The sequence below is a fragment of the Perca fluviatilis genome, chromosome 19 (assembly GCF_010015445.1).
Source record: "Perca fluviatilis chromosome 19, GENO_Pfluv_1.0, whole genome shotgun sequence".
In the NCBI taxonomy this organism is placed as follows: domain Eukaryota; kingdom Metazoa; phylum Chordata; class Actinopteri; order Perciformes; family Percidae; genus Perca; species Perca fluviatilis.
In genome coordinates this window covers 22,825,253-22,842,942 of record NC_053130.1, presented here as the reverse complement: position 1 = coordinate 22,842,942, position 17,690 = coordinate 22,825,253, and positions in this window count along the sequence as shown.

The following is a 17,690-nucleotide window of genomic DNA, read 5'->3' as shown; positions in this document are numbered from 1 at the left end:
CTGTGGTGCACTGCTGCTTATCTGGAGGTAATGAGAGGTAACATGGGTGTGGTGTGGTTCTATGCGCACATATTTGTCTCCACATTTCTCTCTCTGTCAAATAAATCCTCTGTGGCTGTTTTGAAAAATCCCTCCACTTTTTTTCTGCCAAACTTTCTTTCTCCCTCTCTTTCTCCTCTTCCTCATTAAACTAGTGAAAAAGAAAGCATGTTTAGTGCAAGCTCAGGGGCCCCCCGGCTCAGTTGTGAGAAGGGAACTGTAACGATTAATGAAAGGAGGTCTCACCCAAGGAGAGAAGTAACCCACATTCAACACACACACACACACACACACACACACACACACACACACACACACACACACACAGATCAGAGAGCAACAATGTTTTCGGGTGATGTCACAGGCGGCGGATGAACAGAACATGTCTCAAGGATCAACGGGACCCAGGTGATGGAGGGGAGAAGGAGAGAGGAATAGCCCAAGGAGACATGGCGCTTGTCTGGCCTGTTTCCCGGCCTCCTGTGTTGGAGCATGAAAAGGAGCAGGTCGTTTACACCCCAGTGAAAAAAGCCACCATAGCCACAGCAGCACCTGGATGTTATTTGTGCTAATGGACTCGGGGCTTACTCAATAGTAATCGACTTGGGGGGGCTTTGTCGCTTTGTTTCATGCGCCACCTTTCTCCAACTCTCTCAGTCTTTGTCCTACTCAACTTATCTCCCACTTTTTTACCTCCTACCTTTTCCCAGTGGCTCCCTCCCTGTCCTTATATCTCCCCACCCTCTCCTTTCTCATGTGTTTATTTTATTTTTGTGGAGAGCTGTGTTATGACAAAGACTTCACACCCCGGATGTATGCAGTCAGTGCTTGTGTCATGCCCTTATGAGGTATGGGGGCCCTCACAGCTTTGCCAGCCCCACCCGGCGTGCCCTTCCCAGGCAGAGAGGGCTGGGAGGAGGGGCTGAAGGAGGGTGGAGGGGGTGACTCCTGCCCACACCCTGTCCTGTCCTGCCTGCCGTTGATGGAAACACACACACACACACACACACACACACACACACACACACACACACACACACACACACACACACCACCACCACCACTACCACCACCACCACCACACAAACAAACAGAAAGAGGATAGCTAGATTCAACCGGCAAGATTCATTTTTTTTCTCTCTCTTTTGTTCTCATGGACAGTTGAAAATGCTGACATGAGACTTCCTGGCACAGTCCATTTTCCTGTCTCACTGCTATTACCTCATTCATACGAGCTTCAGAATGGTTCAGAATTGTTTACCATCCATCACAAAGTCCTGGAGGGCTAAAACCTTTAGCTGAAGTCATGTTAGGCTCGATCGCTGCATGGCATAGTTTATCATGCAGCAGACTCATTTATTCTCTGCTGGCTCTTTTCATTCAAATCACCAAAGGGTTATTAAGTGAGAATGCATGCCTTCTCTGTGGAGTGTTTTCTATTACAGCATTTCATTCTCAATGTTTATCGGTTTCATCCTCCTTGACAAAAATGACAAACGTATTTCTTTGTTCACCATTAAATTCACTTCATTTGTCATATAATGTAAGAGTCTCTCAACCCAAGACACAAAGAGCAGTCAAGGGGGATTTATGGTCGCTGCAAACAGCTACTTTTAAATGGATTCAAATGAAAAGTTGATGTGAAATAATGAGATATAATAAATCCCCCAAATTTGTGCTGTAAAAATATTTTGTTTCTGTGGCCGGGATAGCTCAGTTGGTAGAGCAGGCGCACATATATAGAGGTTTACTCCTCGATGCAGCAGCCGTGGGTTTGACTCTGACGTGCAGCCTTTTGCTGCATGTCATACCCCTTCTCTCTCCCCTTTCATGTCTTCATCTGTCCTGTGGAAAAAATAAATAATCTTTAAAAAATATATATATTTTGTTTCTCACGTCTTTCTCACTTTACTGGGCAGACAACTGGTTGATCTTAAAACCAAAGATGCCACCCAAGATATATAACTCAACATGGATTCTGCAGAGAGCTGGTTAAGAGGAAACAAATGGGACTGTACATGAAAAATAAATATGTTTCCAGTCGTCTCATCTTTTCTCCCTTTTGCTTAAATGTGAAAAAGCCCTAAGCAAAATGTTACATTTCATCTTTTTTCCATTCTTTAATTTTCACCACAAAGCCTAACATGTTTTAAGAGGTGCAACCTAATATTGCCTGAACTCCAGGACCTACCACAAAGATCTCTGGGTAAATGGGAGGGAAGGAAGTGCACAGACAGGAGGACGGGCGTGGATGGAAAAGTGCGCAGTAACTTGGCTGCAGCACACCCTTAAGTAACAACACATGGCAGTGGAGGAATTCCACATTCGCGGACACTCTACATGAGCAAGGATGGGAAAGGCTGTCCGGCTGGTCGTACCGAGCGAGCGGCCGGTTCCGAATGGGAAGCTGATAAGGCTCTGCCATACCTAATTCCTTTCCATGTTCTCATCCTGGGTAGGCATCACAATGGGCATGATTCATGGGGGTAATTCCGCTAGCTACTGACTTGGCTCCTGCCTGCATTTGGGAAGAATGTGACCTCACAATACGCCTCTTTCAGGCCCATCCCTGTCTGACTTCGACCAGCCTCTCCTTGAAGCTCTCTTCTGTTAGAGACTGCAGAGTGAGGACAAGGGAATGCAGCAGAAAGGCAAGGAAGAGAGGCTAAGTTGAGGGGAAAAAATCTTGCAAACATACTCCTCCTTCCCCATCTTCTCTCTTCCTACATCACTCTCTCCTTCCCAGTCTAATAACTAAATCATGTGCAGTGAGGAGGGGAATTTAAAACAATGAACTTAAAAGTCAACCACCGTGACGACCACAGAGACAAGCCCTGATTGCAAGGGGGAAGCTGTAGGTGTGATTCCTGTTTTATGTTTCAATATGTCAGCCACAGAGACTACCACAAGTCTAGCTTAAGTGATGATCTGAACAAGAACACGTGATGCAAAACTTTATTGTTACATGAGACCTCTGGAGCGTTTTCTATCTTGTGCTTAAACAAACTGCAATCATTGTGGGTAATTATTTAGCTGTATTAGACCATTTGAAGCTTGGTTAATTCCTGGTTACATTCCATCTGTCACAGACACAAAGGCTCATGTCTTTATCTGCAGTCAGTGCTGAATGAATATAAATGACTGCGGAGTGGCTAAAGCAAAAGAAAGCTTACAATGGGTGGAACATAAAAGTGTATAATCCCCATTACTGCCTACAGCGAGTTAAGGAAACATGGGTGTACAAAAGCCTTCAAAAATGGTAAGGCTGTAATAGTATTCTTTAATGGCCTAGACCTGGGCACTCTTTGTTTCTAACAAGATTAATTGAGCAGCCACAAGACATAAAGTTTAACAAGGTATACATTTGTCTTTTCAATTTTATCAAGGCTTTAAGGCTGCATACGAGACAATCACAAGTAAAGAAATTTACTGTAAACTAAAGAGGAGGCAAGAACATATCTTCAATACGGGAAATTGTATCCTCTAACGTAGAATGAATTGCACATCAGGAATAACCCTATTCATCAACAGCTCTTGCTTGGATGTAGATCTCAGAAATATTAGTTATTCTACCTCTTTAAAAAAAATTAAGAGAAAATAGAATAATGCCTCAGTTATGCAATAAATCTCTTTTTTATTCAAGCAATGCTCCCCTACCCCATTGCAGCATCATCAAACGCCAAACACACATGATCATAAACACGTACAATCTGGCACAAGGAACCGTACGCACAATCTGGCACACACGCTCTCACACCGCACACGTAAAAAGGGCGTTGACACGTACACGTTCGTAAGCAGAGGTGGTTTTGTCATGTCAACCTCCTTAACAGCCTGCTGCAGTCTGCCTCATAGGAGGAGAAAATATGGTGTGATGTCACCTCTGGCATGGCCCCGGTGTCTGAAAACTTTTCATGCGCCGCCCAAATGAATGAGAGGCAGACATTACTCAGAATAAGAGTGGAGACTATCTGTTCTCCAAAGTTAAAGCTGGTATTTGTTAGAATGGACCACTGCCAGAGCTGGGCCACTGTCTGTTGACTGCAGATCAACACAATGCAGATCAGATCATTCAGACTCCACAAAACATCCTCAGTGTGTGTCTGTGACACTCTTCCCTGTCACTCTTACTGGCAGGGTCATGCTGCTGCTGCTGCTGCTGCTCCACCAGCACCACTGGCACTCTTAGAGCAGCCCGGCGGCACTGTCTGAAAACCACCAAGTGGGGTTAGTCATAATAGAGCTTCATCTGGCCATCAATCTTCATGCTCTCCCCCTGTTAGCAGCATGGACCGCGTCTTGCGTTGCAGTTAAAAGCCTTGGCACTGCTCTACCAGGCCTGTGATAAATTGATTGCTCCATGAAGCCTGTGGAGAATGTTTGGAGATCCCGATCCATCCTCGCTGTTTGTCACTGTGCATTAGCAGTGAATGAGGGGATTCCTGAACCCTGACTCATAAGCTCCCTGGGCAAGCACCTTTCAAATAAATTTAAGCAAGGAACAGTCCACTGGAAATGTAAATTGCAGACTGATTTAGAACATTGGATTTTTTCCAAAGTTTGAGTGAGAAAACAAAAGCCAGAGGCATTTTGGGCGAACAAAGTGTCAGCGGTTAAAAGAAATGGACTATTGAAGGACCAATACAATTTTGGGCTACTTATCAATTGCACGCACTTCCTGCTTTTCATCTCTGGGAGAAGCAAATGCTCCTTTCTCCTGTTTCTGAATCACGTTTCTTCGATCTATTGATCTTTATTTGACAAAAGTACATCCAAGTCAACACAAAAGGTATGGTGGCGACATTACGTCTGATTCAATTCTTTGCTTACACATGCAGGGCATTACTAAATGTCACAGGCAATTTTTTAATCGCTATACACAATAATATGAGGTCTTTATTTTGTGTTTATGTGAACTTTTACTTTGCTTGAATATTTGAATTCAACAATGCAACATTACTCCATTACATATCCTCAGTTCAGTGTTCCGTGCAAGCCTTCGAATCTGGATCAGATATCAATGTTATCTCACCCGTCCTTATTGCTGTATCAACATTACTATTCCAACTGACGGGTCTATTGAACTGTGAGGTTAAATAACAGAACGGATTCTCACTCATGAGAAAGTACACTGATCCTTTGGGTAGGACAGAGTCGATTCTCAGCTAAATCCATTCAGTGTTTCTATTTTGGTGCAATGTCTAGACATAAAAACATTTTACAAGGCACCAAAAGCCACAGCTGGGTTCTGCAAAGCTGGACCCAACTTTGACCGTCCAGAAAAACACTGAACTACATGTTGTGATAGAGCAAGTGTCTGCTATTGATTTCCTGCCAAGCACCTTGCAGGGTGTATATCTTAACTCCAGAGATAAAATATAGATGATGACATCATGCGTTTACTTCTTATAATGTCTTTGTGCTAGGGAAAAGATTGTCTGCAGTCATAAAATGTTTATATTAGTGTCTTTTATGGGATGTTCCTTGTATACATAATTGTTCGCAGCATCATAAAAAACAAGGCCGACAAAGTGCAAATTAAGGGGTTTGTGGGGGTACTGACCACCTATTTTCCACACTCCAAGTCACAACATCCATAAACAAAGTAAATGTGTTCAAACATCAACACACACCCTTAAGTGTGACCACAGATGATGTAATTGTCGGGTAATGAGCATTTGGAGCCGAGGGACAAAAGCTGTGCATTTAATTAAAAATGGAGGTTGCTTATTATTTTCGTTTAACACTTGTGTCCCCTGGAAATGTATTGTTGGCACAATAAACTGAAAATGCCAAGTCTACAGTAATTTAACATTAAATTGTAGTTTATATAAAATTTTGAGATGCATGCAATGTTTCATACTTGTGAGAGTTCATAGTTATGAGATTTCTTTTAATTAAACTCATCACAAGGAGCAGCAAAAACTTTTAAAGAAAAATGTCCACAAGCTAATTTCCCAGTGATGATGAAATAGTTTGGGTGCTTTTACAGCCTGTGAATCATCAGTGTGATTATGCCGACTACATCACTTCCCCTTTGGGGCTTCCTCTGCATCCTGCAGCTGCTGAGTCAGTCTCAAACTTCTTCTGTACACTTCCCCATGTATGCATTCATAAAGTGGCACCATTCATGCCTGATATGGGCCATGATGGACAGAGGAGCACGGGACACGCCAGGGCCTCAGTATGCTTCAAATGAAGTACTTGTCGGATTGTCAAACAGCATGTGAAAACAGTTCTCCACCAAACCTTTCCGACGTTGGAATTGGGCGGAAGTGTGTCTCAAAATATTGTAACTTTCCAAAACTGTCGATCTGACAAACCATGTTACAGAGGGATCAGAGTACAGTGCAGTGACAACTAAGGCAGGCTTTTCACCCTGCCTTTTGATGTGGCCATATAGAAGCAACACACTTTTGCTCTTAGAAGTGATCAGAAGACACGCCATATAAAAGACTTTTTTTAAGCATGCTTACATTTTATATGCTCATGTGCAGACATGTATAAAGTACTAGATGGAGTGTTAGTTGAAATACTTGGGTAGGAACTTTTGTATGGAACCCATGTAATGGGGTAGGGGGAAGCTTAATAAAGGTACACGGTACTAACGATACAGTCACATCTTCTTGTGTCTCCCTGTTAATCATTAATATATTGCAAAGCCGACTGAACACTAGAGACCCAGACTTGAGGAAAAGTACAAGTGCTCTATAAAAAAAGTGACTTGAGTAGAAGCTGAAGTGCTCTTTAAGCACCACACTTAAGTGGAAGTACTAAAGTATTCAACATTTTTTTGTACTTAAGTATTGCAAGTAGTTTATTTTAAAATGTACTACTCAAGTACTGAAAGTATTGTGTTATGTAGTTATTAAAGAAAGTCAAAAGGTTGAATATAATATTGTTTATATTATTTCAAATGTTTAGCCTAAAGGACACTCACAATTCCTTTGGCTGTAGCAGCAGAACAAGGAATGATTTGTAACATTTTGATAATTGTAACTGTTGGGATTTTAACCCTGTGAATGCTGGATAATGTGTATTAGCTGCTCCAGGCCTCCTATCAGAGAGCACGAGTCGCCAGGTGGAGTTCAACTTTTTACTTGGTAGTAAGATGGTGCATTACAGGCAGTCACAAGCTGTACATTGCTGGATATATGAAGGAAGTTTCTGAAATAAACCCAAAAAAGGTACATTAATGTCACAGCTGTTATAACTACTATTCTCTGCTATAACAGTGGGTTATTAATCACTTATAAAAAGATACTGAAATAAAATGTACAATTGTGCAAGTAAAATGAACATCCTCTCCAGCACAGTAACGATTAAAGCCCCAAAAAACGTATCACACACTAGCTAGTAACGTGTGATGTAGTGGAAAGTTAGCAAGCTAGCAAAATTCAGATAAAGTAGCAGCTTCACATCACAGGGTAAAACGGTTAACATTCAGTACTCATTGCAGACTGAAACAACTCAGGAATAGCTTAGTCTGCTGCAACAATGGCTAAATAGAAAGAGTACAAACTTACATAGTCTCTGACTTCTGAACAGGCAACCGCCGTAATGAAAAGAAACACTAGGCGATTAGGGATTTATACGTACGTAACTAACGTAGCCGTAACTACACACACGGTAACCTACACAGTCTCCGTAGCGTAAGGAATTCACAACAGTAACGAGTAACAATGCAGCACATAAAAAATGGATCGGAGTAAAAGTATTAAACTCATCGAAAATATGTACTCAAGTAAAAGTGGAAGTAGGAGAAAAAAATAAGTACAGAGTACAGATACAGCCTATTAGTACTTAAGTACAGTAGTGAAGTAGTTCTACTTCGTTACTATACATCTCTGCTCATGTGTGGGATCACTTCTTACCAAGAAAAGAGCATTTCATAATAATAAAACAAACCAAGAGTCTACGGCTATGCTGGTGGCTTTGCGAGGCTGTACTTGCTAAATGCTAACGTCAGCATGCTAACATTCTCACCATGACAATGCTAACATGTTGATGTTTAGCAGGTCTACCATGGTCATCATCGTGGTAGACTCTTGCCAATTAGCACTAAACATTAAGTGCAGCAGAGGCTGATAAAAAAGTTTTGTTTTGCTAGGTGTTAGACAAATTAAAATGTTGACCTGTTTTGAGCCCCAAATTTAAGGTTTAGGGATAACAAAATGTCATGGCAATCCATCCAATAGTTTAACTCAAACATTTTACTTAAAGCAACAAATGTGAAAATCATAAATAAAAGTTCAGGTCAGTTCAAGTCATTAGGATATATCATCCGGGAACCAAGAATGTTTGTACAAAATTATATGACAATCCATTCAATAGTGTTGGGATATTTCAGTCTGGACCAAAGTGGTGGACCTGACATTGCCATAGTAGCAGTTTTCAATGTGGCTAAACACTACTTCATATTCTAAATTCAACAAAATTGCCTAAAGGTTGTTCTTAATTTTGCTGTTTCAGTATTTAGTAGGACATACCATTGTTGTTGTCCAAACTCAGAACCTAAAAAATTAAACAAGTTCTTTGCAGGTCTGCTGCCACATTTAACATCAAATGCATCTTGGCTGATTGCTTTCCTCCAGCAGAACAAATTCTGTTTTTCTTCTTCTAATCTTCAGGAAACATATTGGTGTGAGCCCTCTGGTTCAGCACAACAGTAATCACTCAAAGGCCTGTCTTGATTAAAAAAAGACTAAATTAAGCCAAAAGAGTCAGCAGGAAGAAAGGACCTCCATTAGCCTTCACTGCAGCCGCTGATGATTGATATGATAGCGAGCCCATTTAAACTGCAAATTTTACACATGATTGAGGCTCTATTGGATGTAATGAAATGGCCTTCCTGGATATTGCACTTGAGTGACTGTGTGACCACCAGCACAATAGCTGCTATTATAGTTTTGGGCCCTCAACCCATTTTTCATTGTACCAGGTCCACTATGTTATTATTGCAGAACTCGGAGTGAACCCGCCGCTTTGGTTTCTTGCTGTCACGAGTGTGACCGTTCTCTCCACCGGGAGCAATTCACAGAGTGTTAATTGACCACCGCAATCACTCAGCAGAGTTATGGAAAGACTGAGGGGGTCACAGGAGACTTCCAGGGGAGGCCGTCCAGGGAGCAAGGCTGGCCCCCAGAGCCGTACCAAAAGCTCTCCTGGTTGCACTCTCTAAACACCCTCTAGCCATAGCTGCGGCTGGGGAATTTCTGGCCTCTGTAACTACACTACAGGTTCATAAACTCTGCCTTCCTACAATGACCTCAGAGGAAATGTAGATTATATAAAAAATGATATTTAAATGGGCTATAGAGGAAAATAAAATCATTTTGTTTTGTGTTGGTCCTTGTTTTTTTTTGCATTGATTAACTTATAACCACACTCTAATAATTCCACAGCCACGATCATGATGCAGAAATCTGAAAAACAAATACCGTACTCACAAAATCTCATGACCCAGATGTGTATCCTTCACTGAGGGGGGGCTGGTGACACAGGGTGGATCAGGCCGACTATAATCCGCTTTGAACAACAGACCTGCAGACAGCAAGATGATACAAAGCGCATGTGTAAAGACAGAGACACAACCGTTAGCTACAAAGGCTAGCATCTAACTATCTTTTTTAAATGTTTTGATTTGTGAAGATCCAGTGTGCAAATATTGATATGAAACAGTGGAATGATGGGTATCGGTTCTGAGTGATGAGATAATGATAATGGTTTTGATCATTGTTTATCCTGCACTGCAGTGTGTCAGTATGTCGAAGTATTAGTTTGAACGGATGTGCGTGTGGCCCGGCATCTGGACACTCTTAATACTGTTTAATCCCTTTCTGTCAGCCAGCCAGGCTTGTCCTCATGCCAACGCACTGTCTACAGTGTGTCACCTATCTTCAAACAGAGAAAGTGAGGGTTGAATAATGTCTTCAGTTTAACTACACACTCCTGGAATAATGATGCTCTTGGGTCTTTTTGTATTAAGGTAAGAGTGAACCTTCTTTTTCACAATAATGATACATCCAGTCTTGAGATGCAGAATTGTTAACGTTGGATATGCGTAGAGTGCTATGAAAATAGGAGGCAAAACAATGCAGCCAGTTTTCTAAAGAGGGGGTAAAGGCAGTGCACTTCTCCTTATAATAAGTTCCAAACATCATTTTGGATTTAATGGATCGTTTTTGTGGACCGAATGGTTAGGAAATTGCTCCTACGATTTTACATGAAGCAGTTGAGAATAATTGCCTCGGGCATGCCAATAATTTTACAGTGATTATGTGATAAGCTGTATCATTTCTTTTGATGAAATGTGTAACTGCCTTTTTGTGCAAGTTGCCCAGACCTGATGATTTACGAGGGCTATACGTCTGTGTTTTGCTGCACGGAGCCTGCATGGTGCATGGAGTCTGAATGCCATGCTTGCTTACACAGAAACGCTGCACTAATGGGTTTGTGTTACATTGCTAAATCAACTCGAGCTGTGAAGCTGCTCCCAGCAAACCTTTATGATCCATTAAACACCAGGCATGGTTTTGCCAGGGCGCCTGTGCCAGCTGGCAGAAACTGACAAGCCTGTATCATAAGCAGCCTCTGCCAGCGATTGCTTTACTGAGGTTTTTCAGAATTGCCCCGTTCTGTCAAGCTGATTACATACATGGTGTTTTCTCATTAGACAAGGCTCCTCGTGGTCCTGTCTTGAGGAAAAGCTTGATGGAATGAAGGTGAACGCAGAGTGTACTATATGTTAGACTTGATGTCTGCCGACAGCTCGGGAAGAGAGACAAGTCTGTGGAGTGGTTTGAGCTTGGGTGGAGACAGCAGCATTTACTGTAGAACTGCAGACAAATATGCATGGACCCCACCCTAGGCTAGTGATCAACTCCTCTGTCATCAGTGTCTTTATCACGCAGACAGAGATTGATATCCAAGGATCAGATTCCTTGGGATTCCTCTTGCGAAAGAAAGTCCCATTTTTCAAACATTTGGAAATCTGAAAGATTTCTGTAACGCTGTTTGACTGTTTTATTGTGTTATTCATGAAAGCTGGCACCGCTCTGCAATATCCACACACAAATAGGCTCCCGCCTTTCCTTTCGACAGTTTTCAGTGCATGGCTTATTTAAAAAAAAAATGCATAAAGAAATTTGTATAACTTTTCTTGCGACCATGCAGTTATGTTATGTTATTGTTAAATACTACACACTTAGTATATTTTGTGGATGACTTATGTTTATGTTTCATGGCTCATGTTTAAAGGGCGAGTAAAGGCGGGGAGAAAAGACAATTAAACTACAAAAGGCACGTATGCAAAGAATGAGCAATGTTTAGGATTTTCTTTACATTATAAATGGTAATCATTTGGATTACATGTAATCCTGTTTCATGTCATCTGTTATTCCCAAATCCTGCTTCTTCCTCTGAAGTAGTGGGCGGTATGGAGAAAATCAAATATCATGATATTCTAGACCAAATACCTCGATGTTGTAGGGCTGACTATTGGTGCTTTCACTAAATATCTTTACAATGAGATTTTTCATAAATAATCATCAGTAATGTGGACATAATGACTAAGTGCATAAAGGGAAATAATAGAACGGCAAGAACAGTTCAGAAAATTACATCACTTTACTGTAATGCAGCCTTTAAACCAGGAAAAGACAACATTTACCATATTACAACATCCCAAATTGAAGATATAATATTGATAAATTGCCCAGCCCTACTCAGAAGTGAATGTGATACACCTATAATACACACCCATGGTTTCCAAACTGCATTTGTTTTACAGTATAACTCTGCAGTCAGATGGATGAAGGGGAATTCCAAGTAGGTTTTTATCAGATTACAAACACTAGCGAGCCAGTATGAAGGCTGTTATATGTACATGTATTCATTGAGCAGACACCGTTATCTAGGTCACAGGTAGACGAGAGAGGCAAATCAGTAATTTCCTCCTGCTCTAGAATGAGGCACTTTCACTCAGTCGGATAGTAAGCGATATATCAGGAGCAGAGGAGGAGCAGAAGGTCATGGTGGGCATGAGCAACAGAGGCAAAGAGAGTTACAACAATAGTTCAAAGCCTCTCGGTTTGTATTTGATCCATTGTCCCTGCTGGTCTTTAGAGACCACCACCAACAAGGCATCGTCTTACTCAGGTTGACAGGGTTTTGTATAGCTGAGATGCCCTGTGAGATTAGGTTCAGGTGAAGCCCAGGGTTAGAGGAGAGTGGGAGGAACTGTATTTGATCAGTGTTTTAGGCTGTTTCTGTGAGAACGGAAGACAGTTGAGTGAGACTGCATCTCTGTATCTGCGACAGATGTTGTTTATACGTACATCGTTTTACTGGATGGTATAAAAAGAAATGTGTGTAATGAGAAAGAAGCCAGATAAGCAAATGGCTGTTTTTTTTTTTTTTTTATCTGATATGGGTTGTAAATCCCATGAGAGGATTATCACAATGGCCCATTTTATTCCTCACCAGATTTCCCTCCTGTGTAATTACCGTTTCCCTCTATCTCTCTCTCAGTGGCAAAATTGATGGGTGGAATATCTTGAGAAATATGTGAGTATAAGCCAAAGAGGGAAACATCTCAGAGGCACACCACAATGAATGAGAATTTGGAGGATGCTAATTAAACAATGTCATGATTTATTGTCTGTAACAAAACATTTACTGTTTCAATCCCAAAGGCTTGGTTTCCTGGAAAATGTATCATTTGGTCACAGCTCTGTTAACTTCTTCGCGTTGGGAAAGTCAAGACCTCCAATTTTATATGGCTTGTGTAAGGGGACCTTGATATATTTATTTAAACTATGAGAGAGATTGTAGCCTATAGGTACGCTTTTGCCCTTTCTCTATTAATAACTTTTTTGCATGTCAAAAAACAATTCAAGGTAAGACAATTAATCAGCAACCACAGCGAGTTAGATCAGTATTAAACAGCCAATACGTTCATTACAACCTGTCAAGAAGGTTTTCTTATCTTTCACATCTCTAAACTTGTTACTGTTGCTAAATCCTTTGTCTAGTGTCACATATTTAAATTGAATAGACTTACTAGAAAGCCTCTCTGCATCAACATGTGCAGAACCCCAGCTTCAGACCATGGGCTTTTGGCCGGCTCATGAATGCACAGGACAGAGATGTTATCTGGCCTTAGGGAGGATGTTTGGGGAGTGGGAGTGGGAGGGCTGTGGGGCTTCAGTGTGCTAATGCAGCTAACAGCCAGGAAGGCAGAGTGTTGACTCTGCAGATTTAAGCCAGCTACTGATGGCTATGGGGCTAAATACTGACCCCATAGACTAATAAAGAAAATCACCTCAGGCACGAGCCGCAGGGGTCAGAGGTAACGGCATGGCTGGGAAAAACAGAGGCCGTGGCTTTCGATCACTACTCTGCCTAATTGAAATGACAGTTAAAGACCGGTGGGGGTAACAGTGTTTATTTACGTCTTTGTTACGCGGTGAGCAAGCACAAAGATATGCATGGCCCGGCCAGGGATGACATCGCTCCCGTATGCTGTCTGGCTCCGGGATCTCTGCACTAGTACAATAAGGACTTCCTGTCTGCCATCAGATTCCCCTGCATTCCACCCGGGCCCGGGATGAGACAAGGGGGCTGCTGGGGACAGGGTTTTGTGAAAGAGTACGAGTCCTAATCAAACTGACAATATGGACCTGTTCCCTTCTTTTGACCCCCAAGCTGACCCTCAGTCTGAGCTGCTGTCTATCGGGGAGCTGGAACAGGCTGTGATTAGCTGAAACTGTAGTGAGGATGGTTTCCTGTGCTTAAACAGATGTTCAGAGATGGTCAACACCCTGTTTCACAGTGCTGACACCAGCTATTTCAATGAAGGCTATGCACCTGGTCTTGTTGCAGGGTACTGTAGGACTAATAATACTCAAGTACTGCATGAGGGCAGAGATTAATAAAAGTACATTTAACAACAATTAAAGAATATTTTATCATTTGTGTGTTCATGTGTATAAGCAGCAGGTCAACCAATGTTTTTATTTGTAATATTATTATTTGGCATCTATAAAACTGTAGTGTGAAACAATAGCATTACAAAAATAGTGATGTTATAATATTACTGGATATTTAAAAATTCAATTTATAGACAATACAATATAAATTATAATATTAACATTTTTATTTTAATTGATGTTCAAATAAAAAATACTATTTGTTCATCAAAAGATGTTTGAATTCAGGATTATGTGGGTAAACAAGCAATGGTGCACATGCCACTAGTGACCCAAAAGTATGTTGCTGATACAACAAACACTGGAATAGATGCTAAACCCCATATGCTAAACCCTACATTGCTCTCAATAACAACGAGGGACAACAGAGAAAATAGGCAAAGGATAAATAAGGTAACAACAAATAATGGAAAATTAGACATATATTGTGATTATAAGTTCTATTAAATACACAGAAGCAGTTGCTTTCCGGTTGCTGCGACCATACTGGTGTAAAGAAATGTTGCTATTTGAAGAAATGGGGGAAGACAGTATTCAAGCTCTCCTGTTTCAGTGGGGTCAAGGTGAGGGAGCAACCTTCAGCAACCTGAGTACTAAAACAGCCTGCTGCTGTCTAGCGTGACTAGACATGCAGCATTAATGGCTCCTGAGAGGACCATCAGCACAGGAGGAAAAAAACACAAATACTCCTCTCTCACACCCCAGCAGTACAGAGGACAGAGGAGATTATATGTCTGTGACAGCACATGAGAAGCGTGCCGTTTAAAGGATTATACCAAGATTTTAGGAAAATTGTCTACTGGTCAACTCATCCTTTAAATCACATGTGTCAAACTCAAGGCCCGCAGGCCAAATCCGGCCCCTCGCAGATTATGATCCGGCCCGCATATAAATTTAGGTTCACAATACATTTTGGCCCACCTAGTTTTTGTCGCTTTTTCTGACATTGTTGTCGTTTTTTCTTTTTTTTCTTGTTTTTTTTTTACGATTTGTCACTTTTTCCGACATTTTTGGGCGCTTCTTTTCCTATGATGGCTGAGGAACTTTTTCCTGACTTCTTTAGGACTATCTGTCGACCAAACTGTGAGTGAGAAGACTATATGACACATGCAATAATACAGTCAAAGATATTTGACTTTTTCAATTGAATAACACATGTCAATAAACTAAACGTGTCTGGCCCTTGATGTGATTCTTATTTTCCAGCGTGGCCCTCTGGGAAATTGAGTTTGACACCCCTGCTTTAAATGAAAGCATAGACCTAAAAGATACCTATTTATCTCCAGTGGATCGCTCACCTTGATGCTCCACGCTAACACAGAATTTTCACAAAGTGGAAGCTGATTGGACACAGTGAATATTGTATCTCATGGTACAGTGAACAGTGATGCTGACCCAAAAGATAAATCTGGATGTGATTTAATTAATAAATATCAGACAATGCATATACATGGATAGTCATTTCCTGTGCAAAATGACAAGAACGTAATTTCTACAAATAGGACCATTACGAGTTCCTAACAGGAATGGCACTTTGTGTCATGCTAATTCTGATAATGGTAAGAGGACGAATAAGCTTGAGGTCATTTCAAAAGTCTATTCATTGCAGGAAATGAGCAACTATTGTGTTGCCCTTTTTGTAATTTAGCTGCTGAGAAGGCTCAGGTTCCTGTCGACACTTCATTCTGTGAAATCAAAGGATCACTGCCCGGGTTCCTCAAATGTTGCCAATCTGCATGAACACTGACGGTTGTCACAGGTGATTAATAAGTATACAGTACATTTGATCCCACTGTGTTTCCAGGTTTTTGTTAAAGCCATTCAAGGTGCTGATTACTTTGGATATTATGCTCTCAAAGGTGGCCTTTATGCCACCCTGCACCAGTGCTGCCAGACCTTCATTAATAGCTTTCAGTGAGAGATGGAGGGAGGAGAGAGAAATGAAGCGTGTCCCTTTCCTATTCACTGACTTATCAAATAGATTTTTTTTTGTGTTTTGTTTGTTTTACCATTCTTGACCGAGCTTCCCTCATTCCAAGATATGTGCAGATAAGCATGCAAACACACAGGCACACACTACAACAAATGTGTGTTGGATGTAATATTAAAAAAAATCTAATCAAATACATTTTGAGTAAATCGAAGTAACTAATGTGCCGAAGAGGAAAAGCACAATAACACAGCACAAGCTGCATACAATGTTTATAGCATATATCATATGGCACCAGTCAGCCTTGTTGGTACAGTGAAGTGGATAAACTGTCTCAAACCTATTTTTTATGACACAGCATTTCTTTTTAGATCTAGTCTGATTTCACTTGCATGTGAAAAAAATTGTGGCAGAGAAAAATCTGCCTATAGTTCACTTTTTACAGTAACTGTAATCACTCCTCACTGATACTGATGTGTACCACAATCACACACATTGATAATAATGATAACCATTAGACCATTGGGACTGCTGTTTATACTTCAGCCACTGTTTATTACTCAAAGCTTTGGTAGGGATAAACACAGCATAATAGCTGCTTTATAAATGATCGTAACTCACTTTAAAGTCTTTAAGATAACGTGTCTGCTAGAACCCTCTGAATCTTTCTTTACTTCTTCATCAATAAAAGTTTTAGGATTTCTCCCAGGTTCCATTTGTTTTATTCATGGCTATTTCCAAAAAAAGTAAACACATTCCCTTCTCATTCAGCCATGGCATGAATCAAATTAGAAGTTTAGCCTGTGCTCCCTCAAAAGGGTCACTGCCCTTCCAAAAGATCCGATTTATGTACCCTTAAATGGAGGTCATTTATTTGTCTTAAAAAAAAAACTTGGTCATCATTCAAATATGGTTCTCAATCTGCTCCCATAGTGGCAGCCAGCAGACCAACTCAGACTTGCATTCCAAATCTTTGTCTTCATAAATTTCTCCCATGAACTGTATAAACTACAAATTAGTCATCTCATGACCCAATCAATCATTTACACAAACCCTTGTTACTTGCTTAGCAGGCATTTACACTCTTTTAGATCAGGATTCATAGCATGACATGAGAATAATCTTTCCTGACTGACCTACACGCTGACATTTATAAATGTTGGTCAACCATCTCAATACTTGCTTATCATGAAATGATATGCAGTAAAGGAAGTAAAAGGACATTAAGCACATTTCCTGAACAAACAAAAAATCACTTTCCCCCCCAAAGAATCAAACTGACAAAATGCAAACAGACAAAGCAAATCTTTCAGGGAAAGGGTATGGTGTCAGACGGAGTTTATATAAAATGTTCTGGGACCTCTGTCATGTCTCTAATGCTATTGACCTGTTGGCAAGTTTCACCTCCTAGTGCTAGCACTTCAATGAAAACCTCATGAGGCCACGGTAAATTTGTCCCAAAGAAAAGATGTCTGTGAACGGTGCTGATCGTGTTGAGGCCCGTGACTATTGTTGCCATCTGCTCACTATTTCCTCCTGCAAAGAAGATAATAGAATCTGGAATCACTTTTCTCTCTTGGTTTAAGAGTGAGGGTCGTGTCTGTCACTGGAGTATCCACTACAATAGTTTGGGCCCTTGTTTGTGTTCTTTATAGAGCCATTTCCCCCTGGCTGTCTCTTGCAACATCTGCCCCTAACCCTTCAGATCAATACGGACCATCTAATCACCT